At 39.2% G+C, this 17,902-nt stretch overlaps 1 long non-coding RNA gene across 3 annotated transcripts in view; it reads left to right on the forward strand.

The window, feature by feature from the left end:
- The first annotated feature begins 2,062 nt into the window (after positions 1 to 2,062).
- The window catches only part of LOC126232172 (uncharacterized), a 41,783-nt gene continuing 25,943 nt past the window's right edge, over positions 2,063 to 17,902 (forward strand). The window contains exons 1-4 of one of the 3 annotated variants that reach the window (XR_007544687.1): positions 2,063 to 2,571; positions 2,711 to 2,821; positions 2,930 to 3,011; positions 8,080 to 8,188. This is a non-coding gene — a long non-coding RNA (uncharacterized LOC126232172). The remainder of the gene's footprint in view (positions 2,572 to 2,710; positions 2,822 to 2,929; positions 3,012 to 8,079; positions 8,189 to 17,902) is intronic. The other 2 variants (XR_007544686.1, XR_007544685.1) reach the window with 2 other exon arrangements.

Here is a 17,902-nt window from a genome sequence, read left to right on the forward strand (position 1 = left end):
AGCTTCTTACAGAAGTCTCTTCAGGGCCTTCGGAGTCTTTCACTTACATGTCAACATATTTACTCCCTAATAGTATTTGTTGTCCATAATAGGGGTAATTTTACTCTGTTCAGTGAAATGAACTTGCAAAATACTGGAAGGGAATGGAATTTCACATTGTGATTGAAAGTCTTTAAGAGGTTGCTGCAAGACATCGGGCAAAAAACTGAAAATCTTAAGATATTAATAAAATACAAAGTAAAAAAATTATTTTATTAGCCTCTCCTTCTATAATTATAATTAAACGTAATGTTCTTACTCAAGGATGCATATGATAGTTAACACTAAGGTTCAAATTAACAGGGTTTTAATGTTACCATTATATGTAGGGCTGCCAGTACTCATTGTAAAATTCTGAAATGCTTTGTACAAAGTATGAGAGAAACAGCACTTGAATAAAAAAAATCCATTTCTAGCTTTCAGGGTCATTACTTCCTTCCTCTGGGAAGATGAATATGTTTTGTGACTGGAAATGAGGGGAAGATCACTTAGACCACCCGTATCAAACACTTATGTGACACATTCATGAGTACTGCTCCAAAGTTTGAGATCCATGTCAGATTTAAGCAACATATTGAAGCAACTCAGAGGCTGGATGCTAGATAGGTTACCAGTAGTTTCAAACTATGTGCGAGTATTATTTTGTATAACACTATTGAGAAAATTTAGAAGGCATGAGAAATCAGGGCTCGGGTGATAGACAGCCTTTCTTCCCTCTCTCTATTTGCGAGTGGAACGGTACCATTTGGTTGCTTGTGTAGTATGTATATACATAAAAATACGGAAGAAAATTGTGACTGCCTACTACACTAAGAAGTAATAGTTGAACTAACCTAAAGCTTCGTGATTTACTTCAAATGTTTTGTCCCACTGACACACTCTGACAATCAGTGACTTCCATCTATAGCAGTCTTACAACTTGGAGATGTCAGTTTTGCTTCGATCTATTAATATTCCCTCATTGAGCTCTTTTTATTTTAAGATCACATAAACTGGATTTTTGAGAAACTACATACAGGAAGGTGTGATTGGCATATAGCTGTTTGTTTACAGAAAATCAACGATCAAAATTTAAGCATATCGGTAACACACACATGGCAAGAGCACATATCTGGGCAAGAGCACTATACTGGATTTCGCCCCCTTTTCCCTAGAAACCTTGACTGGAGTAATAACTTTATTTGTAGCATAGTCTGAGGTCTACATTAGGTTGAAAAGCGATAATTTCGTTGACAGCTGTGGAACACAGCGAATGAGAAATAAAGGTTGTGGTAACAGACAGATGTGTGCCTTTGCCTAATATTTGTTTGTGGCATATTTAAATGCACTTTCCCACATTTAACGCATTTCTCATAATAAAAAAAAAAATACTACTAGGTCATCCCCAAAAAACATATATTAGAAAATGAACAACCATCCGACGTGTTTTGATGCATATTACGTACAGATATCGTACACAAACTGGAAAAATGCAATGGGCGTTCCACTACGCATCCTTTACCATATTTGATTCGTTTTTCCGCATTTGCTACTGCTGGTATGGGTTCAAAGACAAATTCGTGCTGCAAACGTCTCAGTGGTAGTTAGCCTACATTAGTAAGCAGCAGTTAATGCGTTAAAAACATTTAGACACATTGTCCGCAATGCGTAAAATGTGTTAAGCTATAAATCACTCTGCCTTTCGACCAATAATTTGTAATGAGTTGGTTTCAATCAATCACGTACGGCTCTAATATGTAACCTTGTCTACGCTGCGGATTTATCATGTCACCCTAATACAGATTATTCGCATTTAAACGTTCTTTATACATTTTATTCTGTTAAGGGAAGCTTCATTCAAACAATCTGGCTTGATTTGACATTCCAAAACAACAGCTGAAGGCAAGTCTGTATAAACACTGTAGCCAACGTGTGACGTCACATACGTCAACAGAGTTGTTTACAGGCCTAGTCACCAGGCAGCGCTGTCACGCTTTCAGCCTTTTTGATGACGTCATGAAGCAATTCCTCGGGGCCCGCGAGACGCACGTATCTAGGAACAAGGCCGCTACACTGTCTTTGGAGTCGCTCGTGATGTAAGCTCTCGGGTCATAACTAACACAAGGCAACATGTGCTGTCGTGGTTGATTCGCCTGTGTAGCCGTTATATGATTGTGAATTGAAATGTTAGTGTAATAGTGTTCATAGTACTTCAACATATAAACGTGCCACGTAGATGCTGTATGCCTACTTTCCACAATTTTCCGCCGTTTTACAATTTAAGTCACCATTTTATCACCTGTTTTGCTTGTTTCTTTTCTTCTTACGTTTTTAACGTCTGTAGGCTGCAGAGCAGCGTACGGTGGTGAAGGGGGGGGGGCGGGAATCGAAATGCAGTAAAGGAAAAAAGAAGACTTTATGCCTGCTAGTACAGGCAATTATACTGCTCGGGAAAGAGTCAGTACATTCCATTTCCCTCGTGGTGAAGATGCATGGAGAGAATGGATAAGAGCAGTTCACCGTGACAATTTCATCCCTTCAGATCACTCTGTGGTAAGTAGCAGCTTTAGTAAATAAACCTATGAAATGGTTCTGTTTAGTCTGAGTGTTAATTGTGATTTATAAACATAACCTGTATACATAGGCCAAACTTTTCTCATATTAACGTAACGTAATCCATTATTTTTAACAGATTTGTGAGCTGCATTTCCATGCACACGAAATAGAAAGAAGTACATCGTCATATGATGCTAAGACTGGAAGATTAATTACACGCCTCTTGATCGTCCACGTCTAAGGAAAGGTAAGTTGGTCGTTTACGGACTTTGAGTTAGGTTATATAATTATTGGATGAATCTCTTACACTCTTGGTTTATATGGTAAGGTACTGAGAATTAATATTTGTTTATAGGTGCAATACCAGCACTATTGCCAGAATGTCCTGATTATTTAACTACACCACAAGAAGGAAAATATCATTCTTTTCGTTGAAGGTATTATGTGATAAAATTAATAGTAGCCATTCGAATGAGTGGACCTGTGTCAAAAAGTTGAGTAGTGTGTATTTTCTTTTAATTAGTGAAATGCCATTTTTGAGAGTTCTGTGGTATGTTACAATTAACGCAAATCTCACTTTCACTGTCCATGTCAATGATTAACAGCTTGGTCAAATAGGGAACATAAAGTTTCTAGTAACCGTAAGTACCAAAACACAGTTAGCTAATATTCTTAATATTGTCGAGTTAAAATTTAGCAACAGAGAAGATCAGGAACCTAATGAGAGTATTGATTTCATAACCACTATTTTGAATAATTTATCTGAAAACTTGCCAGATAAACATGAAATTATAAACTTTATGGAAGAACAGATTCCGTTGCTAAAATGCAAGAAGAAAATTGCAAGATATTCGTGGGATATTTTAGTTTTGTGGTCATTAGTTCATTCTATTTCTCCTCAGTGTTACAAGTTTTTAAGAAGCAGTGGTATAATAACTATGTCTAGCCCTGCTACTCTGACTAGAATATGTGGTGGATTTGCTAGTAATACTGCTCTTGAACAAGTTCCTGCACATTTTCTGGGATACATAACTAGGACAGTGAGATTTTTAACTGAAGAAGACCGGGCAGTCTCCTCTCGGTGCATGAAATCCATTTAAAGTCACAAAGGGGGAAACATAGTTGGCCAGGCCTACAATAGTAGTGAATTTGCATCTGCAGCCTACGTATTCGTGGTGCGTGGTTTGGATACACAGTACACCGATGTAGCTCATATTCTGCCGGACAAAGTCTTGCACGCCCCTGCTCTTTTCACCTTCCTTAAAGATATTGTATCGAAGTTAGAAAGCATGGAGTTTGAAGTTGTTGGTATTGTATCTCATAATAATACCATCAATAAGAAAGCTGTATCTTACTCCAGTGACCCACCCGAACTTAAAATTAAGTACCGACACCCTTCTCCAGGTGCTGGAAGGAGGCCATTTTATTTTCTAATCGATAGTGTGCACCCATCAAAATGCATAAGAAACAACTGGCTGAATCAGAAAGAAGATATTATAGAGCTTCCGGATTTTAATTATGAGCTGGGTGATGGTTTTGCGTCTTTCAACAGCTTGAAATCTCTTCATTTGCTGGAAAAGGCAAATTTATTGACATTTGCAAACAAGCTATGTCTTAAATCACCGTATCCCTGAACCATAGAAAGGCAGAATGTAAAACTTGCTCTCCATATTTTTGACCATACAACAGCTATTGCTCTCAGAGAATTAGGCTCTAAACACAATATTGAATACTGCAACTTTCATTGAGATCATTTGCAAGTGGTAGATGCAGTTAATGTAAAAACATTATTAAAAGGTCAAAGGTTATTAAATAGGATTCAACAGCCAATAACCAGGAATTCTAAGCACATACTGGAGTTCCTACATCAGTTTGCAAATTGGTTAATAAAGGAAAATTCTCAGGGTTTAATTGGTCTTAGCAGACAAACACATTTAGCTCTTGGGCATACCATTCTCACATTGGTGGATCAGCCTAGGTATTGGCTCAATGAGAAAAAGAGGCAATACATTCTAACAGGCAAGGTTCAAACTGATGACCTGGAAAGCAGGTTTGGTAAATTTTATCAGATGAGTGGTGGTAATTACCATGTGCCAATTAGACAGATTTTTGAGACAGAAAGAAACTGAGGGTATGAAGCTATGTATCATTAATATTAAAGTCCCAAAAATGGGTGGTGTTGTAATTGCCAAGGATGACATTTTTTCTACTGAGACAGACATACATGACCTTCCAGGAGTGACATATAATGAAGAGTTAAATGTAGTTGTGGAAGATGTTGATATACAGGAATTGGATGAGTATGTGTGGCCTGTACTCCACTACATAAGTCGTTACTGCTCATATGCAGTCATTAAGAAACTTACATGTGATTATTTATTTTATTTATTTGCCTGTAGACAACTGTTGTGTTGTGTAGGCATCGTCAGATGGTTATACAAATGATTATACATAAGGTCAGTAGTTACATAGTTATACAGATTGTGGTACTAAAGATTACACAAAAGTTAACATATGGTATATGATTATACAAAAGGTCAGTGTGGTTGTATGACATAAATTACAGTTCCTTTGATCACAATCACATTTATAATAATAGAGAATCATATTTTTTCATCATGTAGGAATTCACTTATGCTATAGAATGCTTTCTCTTTCAACCATGTCTCTACTACCATTTTAAATCTATTCTCATGCAATTCCCTCATTCCATGTGATGTATTTTTGTAAAATGTTTTGCCAGCATGTAAAAAATTATTTTGGATTTAACTCAAACGTGTCCAAGGAATGTCTAATAAGTTCCTATGTCTGGTTTCATATGAGCGCACATCTGACCTGCTTTCCTACATGTGGGAATTCTCTTTGGCATGCATAAGTGCTTTAAGTATGTATAGACTGGGAACTGAAAGAATTTTGTGCTCAATGAAGCACTGTCCGCAAGAAGTTAAATTGCTCACACCAAAAATACATCTAATGGCTTTCTTCTGCCAGAGGAAAACATCTTTTGCCCCAGCAGAGTTTCCCCAAAGAAGTATTCCGTAATGCAGATGAGTATGAAAATAGGCATGGTATGCCGTAAGTATGCTCTCCTTACTGACACAATGATTCAGTTTCCTAAGGAGATATAGAAATCTTGCCAACCTACTGCACAGCTTTTCTGTGTGAGTATTCCAGCACAATTTGGTATCAAGACAAATGCCTAGCAATTTTACTGAATGTCTGATTTCATTAGGTCCATCATTAATATCTCTATTTAACGACAGCCTATTTTCATGGAACAAGTGAGCTGCCATTTCCTTCATAGATTTGTTCATTTGTTTGACAACATCCACATCATTATGTGACATGATAAAAGTTGTGTCATCAGCATACATTACAGATTAATATGGTAATGTGTTGGGCAGGTCATTCACATACACAATGAATAAGAAAGGTCCCAGTACAGACCCTTGTGGGACTCCATATTTTACCTTGAGAAGGTCAGATTTGTTGTTTGAATTTATATAGATCATTTGGTTTGTGTTTGTCAAATATGATTTCAGCAGTAATAGTTCTGTTTCAGTTATTCCATATTTTTCTAGTTTCTTAATTAAAATGCTATGTGAGGCAGTGTCAAATACCTTGGTTAAATCAAATAAAATGACAATTAAATGGACACCCTAGCTGCAAACAGGCGTTGATGTACTTCATTGGGGACATGTTGAAATTGTGTGCGGCGACCGGGACTCGAACCCGGGATCTCCTGCTTACATGGCAGACGCTCTATCCATCTGAGCCACCGCGGGCACGGAGGATAGTGCGTCTGCAGGGACTTATCCCTTGCACGCTCCCCGTGAGATGCACATTCCCAACATGTCCACACCACTACATTCGTAGTGCGCCTAATAGATGTTTGCCCATCATACTCATTACTCGTGGCAGATTAATCTACCAAGTCCCGTACGAGTTCAGGCATAGCGTGTGCGTTCGCACAAGAAGGTCAGTGGCCGGGAAGCCATATTTTTTTAACTATATATGACAGTAGTATCTGTTCCCGAAAGAACAGTTACCGTGGATGACCATGCAGCTTTGCTAGAAATGAAATGATAATTAAATGGACACCCTAGCTGCAACATGTCCCCAGTGAAGTACATCAACGCCTGTTTGCAGCTAGTGTGTCCATTTAAATATCATTTCATTTCTAGCAAAGCTGCATGGTCATCCACGGTAACTGTTCTTTCGGGATCAGATACTACCGTCATATATAGTTAAATCAAATAAAGTTGTATAGGTATGTTCCCTTTTTTCAAAACCTTGTAATATTGATAAGACAACTTCCTGAACTGCTTTTATTGTTGATAGCCCAGTTCGGAATCCATACTGAGCCTTATTGAGACGGTTGTGACACTAAAAAAAAATCGTTTAATTGGACTTTCAGTAATTTTAGATAATATTGGTACTATTGCTATAGGTCTGTAATTTTGGTGTGAATTTCTGTCTCCCTTTTTGTATATGGGCAATACAATTGTCAGTTTAAGGCAGTCTGGAAATGTTCCCTCAGTAAACATCCTATTGATTAAGTAAGACAGTGGAATGCATATAGTGTCATATTTTCTTTATGGTAAAATTAGAAAAACCATGGATGTCCTCAGTTGTGGAGTTGTTTAGTGATCTGACTACATCCAGCATATCCTTAAGATAAATTGTTCTCCATTCAAATTTTGGCAAGTTGCCTGTTAACTCTGTTTCCTGCAATTTGGGAAGTCTGTCCTCACTATCGTCTAAATTACTTTCATCTGTCATAGCTAATTCTCCAGAATTTATGAAACTATTATTTAGTTCAACTGCACTTAGAGGAACAGGTAAATTTTCTGACATTAGCCCTGTTTCTGCTTTAACTATTTTCCATGCTGCTTTATATTTGCTGCTGGACTGATAAATATAGTTATCATTAGCTTTTTTCTTTGCAGAAATGATTTCTTTTCTGTACAGCTTTTTTGAATTGGCATATCAATTGCCACATCATATTCCCCAATCTGTAATGTGCTATTGCAACTCATCAAGACACTTCAGTAGTACAACAAATGTGGTTGTAATCACTAGATGCTGCAGAAAAACGGTTCTCCTCTAACAAACTTCTGTCTAAACCTGACAAGAACCAGCGTTTTCTGTCAGAACTATCTAAAGATATAGGAAATTGAACAGTTAAACTTTTAGGAGTCCATATTGACTCCAAGTTGACCTGGGAAGAACACATTAGTTACATCTGCAAAGAATTATCAAAAGTAACACATCTATAATGGAAACTGAGAGATTTATGTACTATAGAATATTTAAGATTGACCTATTTTGCACTGCTCCAGTCCCACATTTCTCACGGACTGCTGGTGCGCGGCCACTCTACACATATAAGCCATCTATTGACGATACAAAGAAAATCTTGGTACTAAATGCTTTTTATTTCTTGACTGTGAAAATGATGTAAGCTTACTGAATTTATAATTTGATGAAATGTAAACACTTCAGATGGCGGGCTGGCAGATATCTGGTGCAACTCAAGTAATTGTCTTTTCCTCCTCATTTTCCCGAAATTTTTGACAAGAATAGGATATGAATCTAAGGTCCAGTCAGCATAGTAAGTGAATAAACAGTATATGCTTTTATAGATATAAAATTTTTACTACTCAAAGATACACAGACGGTCCTTTGCAAATGTCAGATCAACAGTGAACAGTGCAAATCTCAACCCCACCTGTTCTATATGTTTTCAAACAGTTGTTTGATAGTATTGCTCTATTTAGATATTACAAATAAAAATGATCAAAATTCAATTTTCCATACATGTAGAATTTTCAAAATTCCTCTTATTATTTTCAGACATTCAGTTTTGGGTAACAGCAAAACAGAGCAATGTGCTACAATGCAGTTTTAGTATATGCTAATTACAAGACAATGTAACAGTTTCAGATGCTTCTACTATTTTATCGATTTTTGTGTGTTTGATGTGTTACTGTTTCATAATCATTTAGATATTATATCATCTAGAATGAAAGGTTACTGTTCCTAACATTATGATTATTTTGTAAATTGGAATCTTGCCACAAATGAGCAGAGAGTTGTGGTATCAATCTGCGTGATACCCTTTCTAATGTTTTCTCTTGCACATCAACACTTTCAAATATTATTGTGTGTCACCAGGCTATTCACGAAATGGAGAACTGGCAATGAGAATAAATATAAAGGTAAAAAATAAGGTTTCCTGAGCATAAGCGAATACAGAGGATACACAGTAAACTGTACTGCCTACACAGCTGGTAGTCAGCATCTTACTGCCACATGTATTCTGTGAATAAAAATATATTTTATATATCCAAGACTTGTAATTTTGGACTATATGATTTCTCACTCACACAGTTTCTTTTCTCGCACTGTACAAGCTAATTGTCTCCTCTATCATATCATATGTCATTTATTGTTAATCCTTGAAAAATTGCACACAAACTGGATGACTCTTTCTGTCAACCAGAGCACTTGCGTAAAATAACATGCGTATGTGATTAACAACACAGTGTGAAACATTGGGTAGACAACACACAACGAAACACGTAAAGATTAACCGAAACTTTAGAACCAGCTACAATAATGTATGGGAAAAGTAAAATTTCATATCTTCTGACCCAGTAATTTTGATGTGTTTCTTTGTACACAGTTCCATAGTTTTTAACTAATCCTGGTCGCGCCAGTGTCCTATATGTGGTCTCCTTTACAGATGAACCATACTTTCTTACTGATTAAAAGAAAGCATTTAAATTACAAATATTTACATACAATTCAGCAAAAAAAATTATATAACAGTATCAGGTGCCAGGCATCCTGCATTTTCGGTGTTACAACCGGAGTGCCTAATAAGGAAATCACCGCATTAACAATTAACGCAACTGCTGACAGTGGATGAAGTAGACTGATCAGCAGATTACTGCAGACTAAGATGGTCACTCCTTTGGAACAAAAAGGTAGACACACCTGGAGCTCAGAACAAGACTGGTCGTATGTGGGTGCTGAGTTATTTTGAGCTAGATGTAACGTAGTTATGTCTAGAGTAGCACGATGTCTATGTTTGTGCCCTATTTAGTGCACTTTTTGTTACAAAAACGAACTGAAAGGTAAATTCAGAAAGCACATACAGGATAAAAGACATGTACCTCATATATTGTACGTAACTACCAAAAATGCAGTGGGGGAATGGTATACTGCCTTTTAACGACATACAGTAAATAATTCTACTTTGTTTGATGATAAATAGTTGAGAACGTCTAACTGGTATTATTACCCGAGTTTAATATGTCACTTTTTGTTTACATTTTATGCTTAATATAAGAATTTAAGTATTATATTATTTTGCTGTCTTGTCATATTTATTGTTACCACTATAAATGCATAGACACATCCACGAAAAAGTAAAGAATCACATTTTTTTTCATAGGAAAGTATTACAAATGTACAATTATATTAGTAATAAATTGCAAAACAAACAAATGTAGACAATTTGGATGAACACAAAGAAGTCATTCTACGAGATTCTGCCAGAACAAGAAACGAACAGCGATTATTTTATGGGTGGTTCTGAGCAAATCACTTTGCTGGGAGCGTCTGGATTCAATGCAATCAAGCAACTAGCTTCTGTTGAATGTACACAATGTGAGGACAATGATGTGCCAGTGGCTACGAATCCACCTTTACCCCTTTGTGGTCATGACTCATTATTATTCTTTTATATAAATGTCAGGTCATATTCGTAATCCTAGTATTCTGTCAGGCATAGACAAGAAAACTGCATTACGTGTTAATAAACTCTGGCTTAGTGAAGATCAGCTGCAACTGCCATGTATCACAGGGGATGGACCTCTGATACATGTCAGTCATGGCATACTGTGGGAGATGAAGCTGGCACCCTCTGCCTGCTCCAATTACACCCCAACTACTACCAATAATTTTTTTCTGTCTTTTTCTGTCTATGGACACCTTTTGGTTCTGATTTTCAGTGATATCCATATGAGAGGTAGGCATAAATCTGCCCATTTGTTATTTAGGTCAGATAGCATTGTTACAATTGTAGCCTAAGGATCTGACAGCAAAAATACAATTACTTTTGTTTCAAACCATGTTAATTAAAAGTTATGTCTGATTAAAAATTTTACTGTAGCAAATAGCAGAGAAATATATTTTGAGCTACTTTTGGTAAGGATGCGCAAACTGGCTTACTTCATTAACTGACTGAGCCATTAGGTATAAATTTTGCACAATCTACCACGACGCTCAGTATTTTGCTTGTACCCACAAACGGATCAGTGCCACTGCAGATGCATAAAACGATTCCTTATACTTTTCCAAAGTCCTAGATCACTACACTTTTTACAAACCAAATTAATATTGACAGTTATAAGCAAATTTTTTGTCCAACAATGAAACGTTGAAAGCAATATGTGAAAAAACGAAACCAAAATTGTGGTGGGGCATATATTTTTTAGCAAACACCATCCTGTACTCATTAAGATTTTCAGCTTTATGACTTCAGACTGATGTGCTACCAAAGAGGCTCCATCGAGGAGAAAACATAAATCAGGTTGGTGGGCTTACAGTACTTGTGCAATAGAGTGTCCTTACTGTGGCTGATACAAGCGTAGAAAATGCAATGGAGGCAGCTGCACCATTACGGCCCATGTTAAAAATCATAACTATATTTTTGTACTGTATGCCAGACACTAATATTGAAGAATTTGCTCAGTCCTTGAAGAAAATTGACTTTTTTTTTTTTTTTTTGCAAAATGATCTAAGGACAGAATATGTATTCATGGAGACATAAATACTGATCTAAGACTAAGGGAACCACACAATTCAGTTTTGTTTAAATCGTACGACTGGATGACTTGTACTGCATTAATGATACTTCATAACAATTTTTCTGTCATCATCAGTGTTCATTAGTGATACTTTGGAGAATGACAGCGACTTGACAACCTCTCATCGTGTCACGAAATGCAAAATATCTCGCCGCCACCCCCCCCCCCCTCCCCCCAACTAAGGTATTCAACTGCTTACCCAACTTATGCGACATCCTTCCCTGCCCCTATTCCGAATCAATTGCCCCATGGGGCTTATCCTGCAAAACCTGATCCATACAACAACACACTCCAGTCCTGTCCCGGGCATCTCCCATCCCATAAAAGCAAGGGACAAATGTGAAAGCAGCCGTGTGCTCCAGCAAGTTACCTGCAACCACTTCCTGGCATTCTACACGGTCACGACCACTAACAAGTTGTGTGTCCGCACGAATGGCCACCGCCAAACTGGCCGAGAAACAGCTGGACCACCCGGCTGCTCAGCATGCCACCCAACAGGATATGCTCGAATTTTCTAGATTCGCCAATGACTCTAAAACATTGGTCTTCACATTTCACAACTGGAATTTCAATATGTTTACACAAACAATTTTGGAAATCACAGTTTCTGCAGTAACTTTCTGATGGCCTGCTTCTACTGCCTTGTGTCACTACACCCTGATATCTTTTATTTCCCTCCCTTGGAACCAGATGAATTCTTGTTGCCAGGAAACTGTGAATTATTTTCTCCTGTGCACTGTGGCAGGCTGGGAAAACTACTTTCTCCTTCACTGATGCAGGCACGGCAGTGGCTACATCAGAGAGCAACAATTCACCTGTGAGTAATTTCTTCTTGTTGCTTCTCAAACACATCTCTGCCTTTTGCAACACACTGAAAACCTCACTTGATGGCTCAATAAGTGAGGTATCTGTGAAGGACTTTAGATGTAAAAGCACGTTCACAGGCTCACAGATATTTTCTTCAGATGCTATTAGGTGCTCCTCGCAAAATTTGCAAAGTGCATGACACTTGATAACCTGCCTGACAGCGTGACCACACACCATGTTACAGAGTGGCTCACCAACTTCCTCAGCACACTTATCATCGTCTTCACTCACAGATTCTACACGATTTATATGTACCTCATTACAAGGCAGATCACGTCCCTCGACAACATTTCGTCAGAGGAAGACCGATTGCCCATTGAGTAAGTGAATCCTAGTTTTTCAAAATGTGTGGTGTATCTGTGAGGAAAATTAGTTTCCAATTATCATCACAAAGACACTGGCAGAAACTAATTTTGAAAACCTTTCGACAACAATTGCAAATTCTTGCCATAGAGCTCAATTTTGCCCTCCCGTCACTGACGCAATGCAGCGAACATTGTACGAGTGCCTAAGATTCCCTAATGAAGCTTATAATGATGTCTGGCGTGAGAACTGGAAAAAGATGGCCCTGTGTAATGGTAACCAATTGTTTGTTTCCATCTTGAGGTAATACCACCCAGCATAAGAACTAATACATTAGAAGCTATAGTTTTTGCAATGGCGAGATCTGGTGGAGGTGTCTTATCATTATCAATGGTGCAGCCAATGCTCAATCACATTCCAATGGTGAGTGATACTAGCCTCATCCATCAGGAGAACAGCATGCATCTCCACTGGTAAAATGAGGGCAAGCTTGACTTTCAGGAAACTCACGAGCTCCCTCAGCACACCAGGTCTAAATTTTATGGATTGGAGCGTTGAATGTCAGACCCATTAACTGGGCAGATAGGTTGGAAAATTTAAAAATGGAAATGGATAGGTTAACGTTAGATATAATGGGAATTAGTTAGTTGATTGGCAGGAGAAACTGAACTTCTGGTCAGGTGAATACAGGGTCATAAATACAGAATCAGATAGGGATAATGCAGGGGTAGGTTTAATAATGAATGAAAATTAGGAATGCGGATAAAGCTACTAAAAACAGCAGGGTTAATGCTTTTGCACAGTAGTACAGGTTTATATGCGAACTAGCTCTGCACATGATGCACTGAAGATATGTATGATCAGATAAAAGAAATTATTCACATAGTTAAGGGAGAAAAAAATTTAATACTCATTGGGCACTGGAATTCAGTAGTAGGAAAAGGAGGAGAACGAAAAGTAGTAGGTGAATATGGAGGTTTAAGAATCATGAAAGTAGGTTGTATCTGTGGAAGAGACCTGGAGACACCAAGAGATTTCAGATTGATTATACAGGGCATTACAAAAAGGTACGACCAAACTTTCAGGAAACATTCCTCACACACAAATAAAGAAAAGATGTTACGTCGACATGTGTCCGGAAATGCTTACTTTCCATGTTAGAGCTCATTTTAGGTTCGTCAGTATGTACTGTACTTCCTCGATTCACCGCCAGTTGGCCCAAACGAAGGAAGGTAATGTTGACTTCGGTGCTTGTGTTGACATGCGACTCATTGCTCTACAGTACTAGCATCGAGCACATCAGTACGTAGCATCAACAGGTTAGTGTTCATCACGAACGTGGTTTTGCAGTCAGTGCAATGTTTACAAATGCGGAGTTGGCAGATGCCCATTTGATGTACGGATTAGCACGGGGCAATAGCCGTGGCGCGGTACGTTTGTATCGAGACAGATTTCCAGAACGAAGGTGTCCCGACAGGAAGACGTTCGAAGCAATCGATCGGCGTCTTAGGGAGCACGGAACATTCCAGCCTACGACTCGCGACTGGGGAAGACCTAGAACGACGAGGACACCTGCAACTGACCAGGCAATTCTTCGTGCAGTTGACGATAACTCTAATGTCAGCGTCATAGAAGTTGCCGCTGTACAAGGTAACGTTGACTACGTCACTGTATGGAGAGTGCTACGGGAGAACCAGTTGTTTCCGTACCGTGTACAGCGTGTGCAGGCACTATCAGCAGCTGATTGGCCTCCACAGGTACACTTCTGCGAATGGTTCATCCGACAGTGTGTCAATCCTCATTTCGGTGCAAATGTTCTCTTTACGGGTGAGGCTTCATTCCGACGTGATCAAATTGTAAATTTTCACAATCGACATGTGTGGGCTGACAAGAATCCGCACGCAATTGTGCAATTACGTCATCGACACACATTTTCTGTGAACGTTTGGGCAGGCATTGTCGGTGATGTCTCGAATGGGCCCCACATTCTTCCACCTACGCTCAATGGAGCAGTTATGATTTCATACAGGATACTCTACCTGTGCTGCTAGAACATGTGCCTTTACAAGTACGACACAACATGTGGTTCGTGCACGATGGAGCTCCTGCACATTTCAGTCGAAGTGTTCGTACGCTTCTCGACAACAGATTCGGTGACCGATGGATTGGTAGAGGCGGACCAATTCCGTGGCCTCCTCGCTCTCCTGACCTCAACCCTCTCGACTTTCATTTATGGGGTCATTTGAAAGCTCTCGTCTACGCAACCCCGGAACCAAATGTAGAGACTCTTCGTGCTCGTATTGTGGACGGCTGTGATACAATACGCCATTCTCCAGGGCTGCATCAGCGCATCAGGGATTCCGTGCGACGGAGGGTTGATGCGTGTATCCTCGCTAACGGAGGACATTTAGAACATTTCCTGTAACAAAGCATTTGAAGTCACACTGGTACGTTCTGTTGCTGTGTGTTTCCATTCCACGATTAATGTGATTTGAAGAGAAGTAATAAAATGAGCTCTAACATGGAAAGTAAGCGTTTCCGGACACATGTCCACATAACATGTTTTCTTTCTTTGTGTGTGAGGAACGTTTTCTGAAAGTTTGGCCGTACCTTTTTGTAACACCCTGTATGATGGTAAGACAGATTTGGGAAACAGGTTTTAAGTTCTATGACATATTCCAGGGGCAGATGTGGACTCTGTACACAATTTACTGGTTATGGACTATATATTAAAAATGAAGAAATTACAAAATGGTAGGAATTTCAGGAGTTGGGACCTGGATAATCTGAAAAAATCAGAGGTTGTAGAGTGTTTCAGAGAGAGCATTAGAGGACAATAAAAGGGGAATGGAATACAGTAGAAGGAGAATGGGTAGCTTTGAGGGATGAAATAGTGAAGGCAGGAGAGGATCAAGTAGGTAAAAAAAGACGAGGGCTAGTAGAAATCCTTGGGTAACAGAAGAAATATTGAATTTAATTGATGAAAGGAGAAAGTATAAAAACGCAGTAAATGAAGCAGGCAAAAGGGAATACAAAAGTCTCAAAAATGAGATCGACAGGAATTGCAAAATGGCTAAGCAGGGATGGCTAGAGGACAAATGTAAGGATGTAGAGGCTTATCTCACTAGGGGCAAGATAGATATTGCCTACAGGAAAATTAGAGACCTTTGGTGAAAGGAGAACCACTTGTATGAATATCAAGATCTCAGATGGAAACCCAGTTCTAAGCAAAGAAGGGAAAACAGAAAGGTGGAAGGAGTATATAGAGGGTCTATACAAGGGTGATGTAGTCGGGGGCATTATTATGGAAATGGAAGAGGACGTAGATGAAGATGAGGTAAGAGATATGACACTGTGTGAAGAATTGGTGAGAGCACTGAAACACCTAAGTAGAAACAAGGCACCGCAAGTAGACAACATTCCGTTAGAGCTACTGATACCCTTGGGAGAGCCAGCCCTGACAAAACTCTGCCATCTGCTGAGCAAGATGTATGAGACAGGCTAAGTATCCTCAGACTTCAAGAAGAATATAATAATTCCGTATCCACAGAAAGCAGGTGCTGACAGGTGTGTGAACCACCAAACTATCGTTTTAATAAGTCACCATTGCAAATCAGACAAATGAAAAAACTGGTAGAAGATGGCCTCAGGAAAGTCAGTTTGGGTTCTGTTCAAATGTAGGAACACGCGAGCCAATTTGACCCTACTACTTATCTTAGAAGCTAGGTTAAGGAACGGTAAACCTACATTTACAACATTTGTAGGCACAGAGGGCTTTTGACAATGTTGACTGGAACAAGCTCTTTCAAATTCTCATGATAAATACAGGGAGCGAAAGGCTATTTACAATTTGTACAGAAACCAGATGGCAGTTATAGGAGTCGAGGGGCATGAAAGGGCAGCAGTGATTGAGAAGGGAGTGAGACAGGGCTGTAGCTTTGTGGCACAACTTGGCTAGAAGAAGAGGCAAGTCGGTAGGAACATTCTGAGGGATCGACAATCACCTACTTAGTACTGGAGGGAAGCGAGGAGGGTAAAAATTGTAGATTGAGACCAAGAGATGAATTCAGAAGGATGTCGGTCGCAGCAGTTACTCTGAGATGAAAAGGTTTGCACAGGATAGAGTAGCACGGAGAGTTGCATCAAACCAGTCTTTGGACTGAAGATCACAACAACAACACCTCTGTACCACCAAATCACAACATATGTGGCCCGCCTGAAGACTGTGTGACATGGCGCACATTTATGGGTACAACTATCAGGTTATAATCTCTTGTTTTAGTGCACGGTGAAGTGCTGTATGCCACACGTGTCCAGAAACGCTGCATTATTTGTAGATCTGAGTAACTCTACGGGAACCAGATTTTAGGAATGCACAAGTGAAATAAAACACAGCTGTGTGCTTTGTGTGTACATGCACCACTGCTCTGGCTTTCAGTGCAGGTTTTGAAAGGCAGTTCAGTTAATTTGTTAGTTGCCGCTCGACTCTTAGAGGGATGTGTAGCTGGTTCACATTTCACAGCCACGTTCTTATTACAGTTCCACAAAAGAAGGTCTGAATTGATTGGTGATTACTGTGGAGCTCAAAACGAATCTCCTACATTTAGTAAAGTGTATGATACATGAGCAACATCATTACACAGTGTTACTGTGTGAAATTCAGCTGTCATCTCTGTAGCCACCGACAACGAACTGTTGTTACTGTTAACGAGGCTACCGTTGCTACTGGCAAGTGTAACAGCAAATAAATGAGAATGCTATATGTACAAAAATAATGACTAGTAAGCACTATTATATTCTATATCTACATACATACTCCGCAATCCACCATACGGTGCGTGGCGGAGGCTACCTCGTACCACAACTACCATCTTCTCTCCCTGTTCCACTCCCAAACAGAACGAGGGAAAAATGACTGCCTATGTGCCTCTGTACGAGCCCTAATCTCTCTTATCTTAACTCTGTGGTCTTTCCGTGAAATATAAGTTGGCGGCAGTAAAATTGTACTGCAGTCAGCCTCAAATGCTGGTTCTCTAAATTCCCTCAGTAGAGATTCACGAAAAGAACGCCTCCTTTCCTCCAGAGACTCCCACCCGAGTTCCTGAAGCATTTCCGTAACACTCGCGTGATGATCAAACCTACCAGTAACAAATCTAGCAGCCCGCCTCTGAATTGCTTCTATGTCCTCCCCCAATCCGACCTGATAGGGATCCCAAACGCTCGAGCAGTACTCGAGAATAGGTCGTATTAGTGTTTTATAAGCGGTCTGTTTTACAGAT

The sequence above is a fragment of the Schistocerca nitens genome, unplaced genomic scaffold (genome assembly GCF_023898315.1).
Source record: "Schistocerca nitens isolate TAMUIC-IGC-003100 unplaced genomic scaffold, iqSchNite1.1 HiC_scaffold_465, whole genome shotgun sequence".
NCBI lineage: Eukaryota > Metazoa > Arthropoda > Insecta > Orthoptera > Acrididae > Schistocerca > Schistocerca nitens.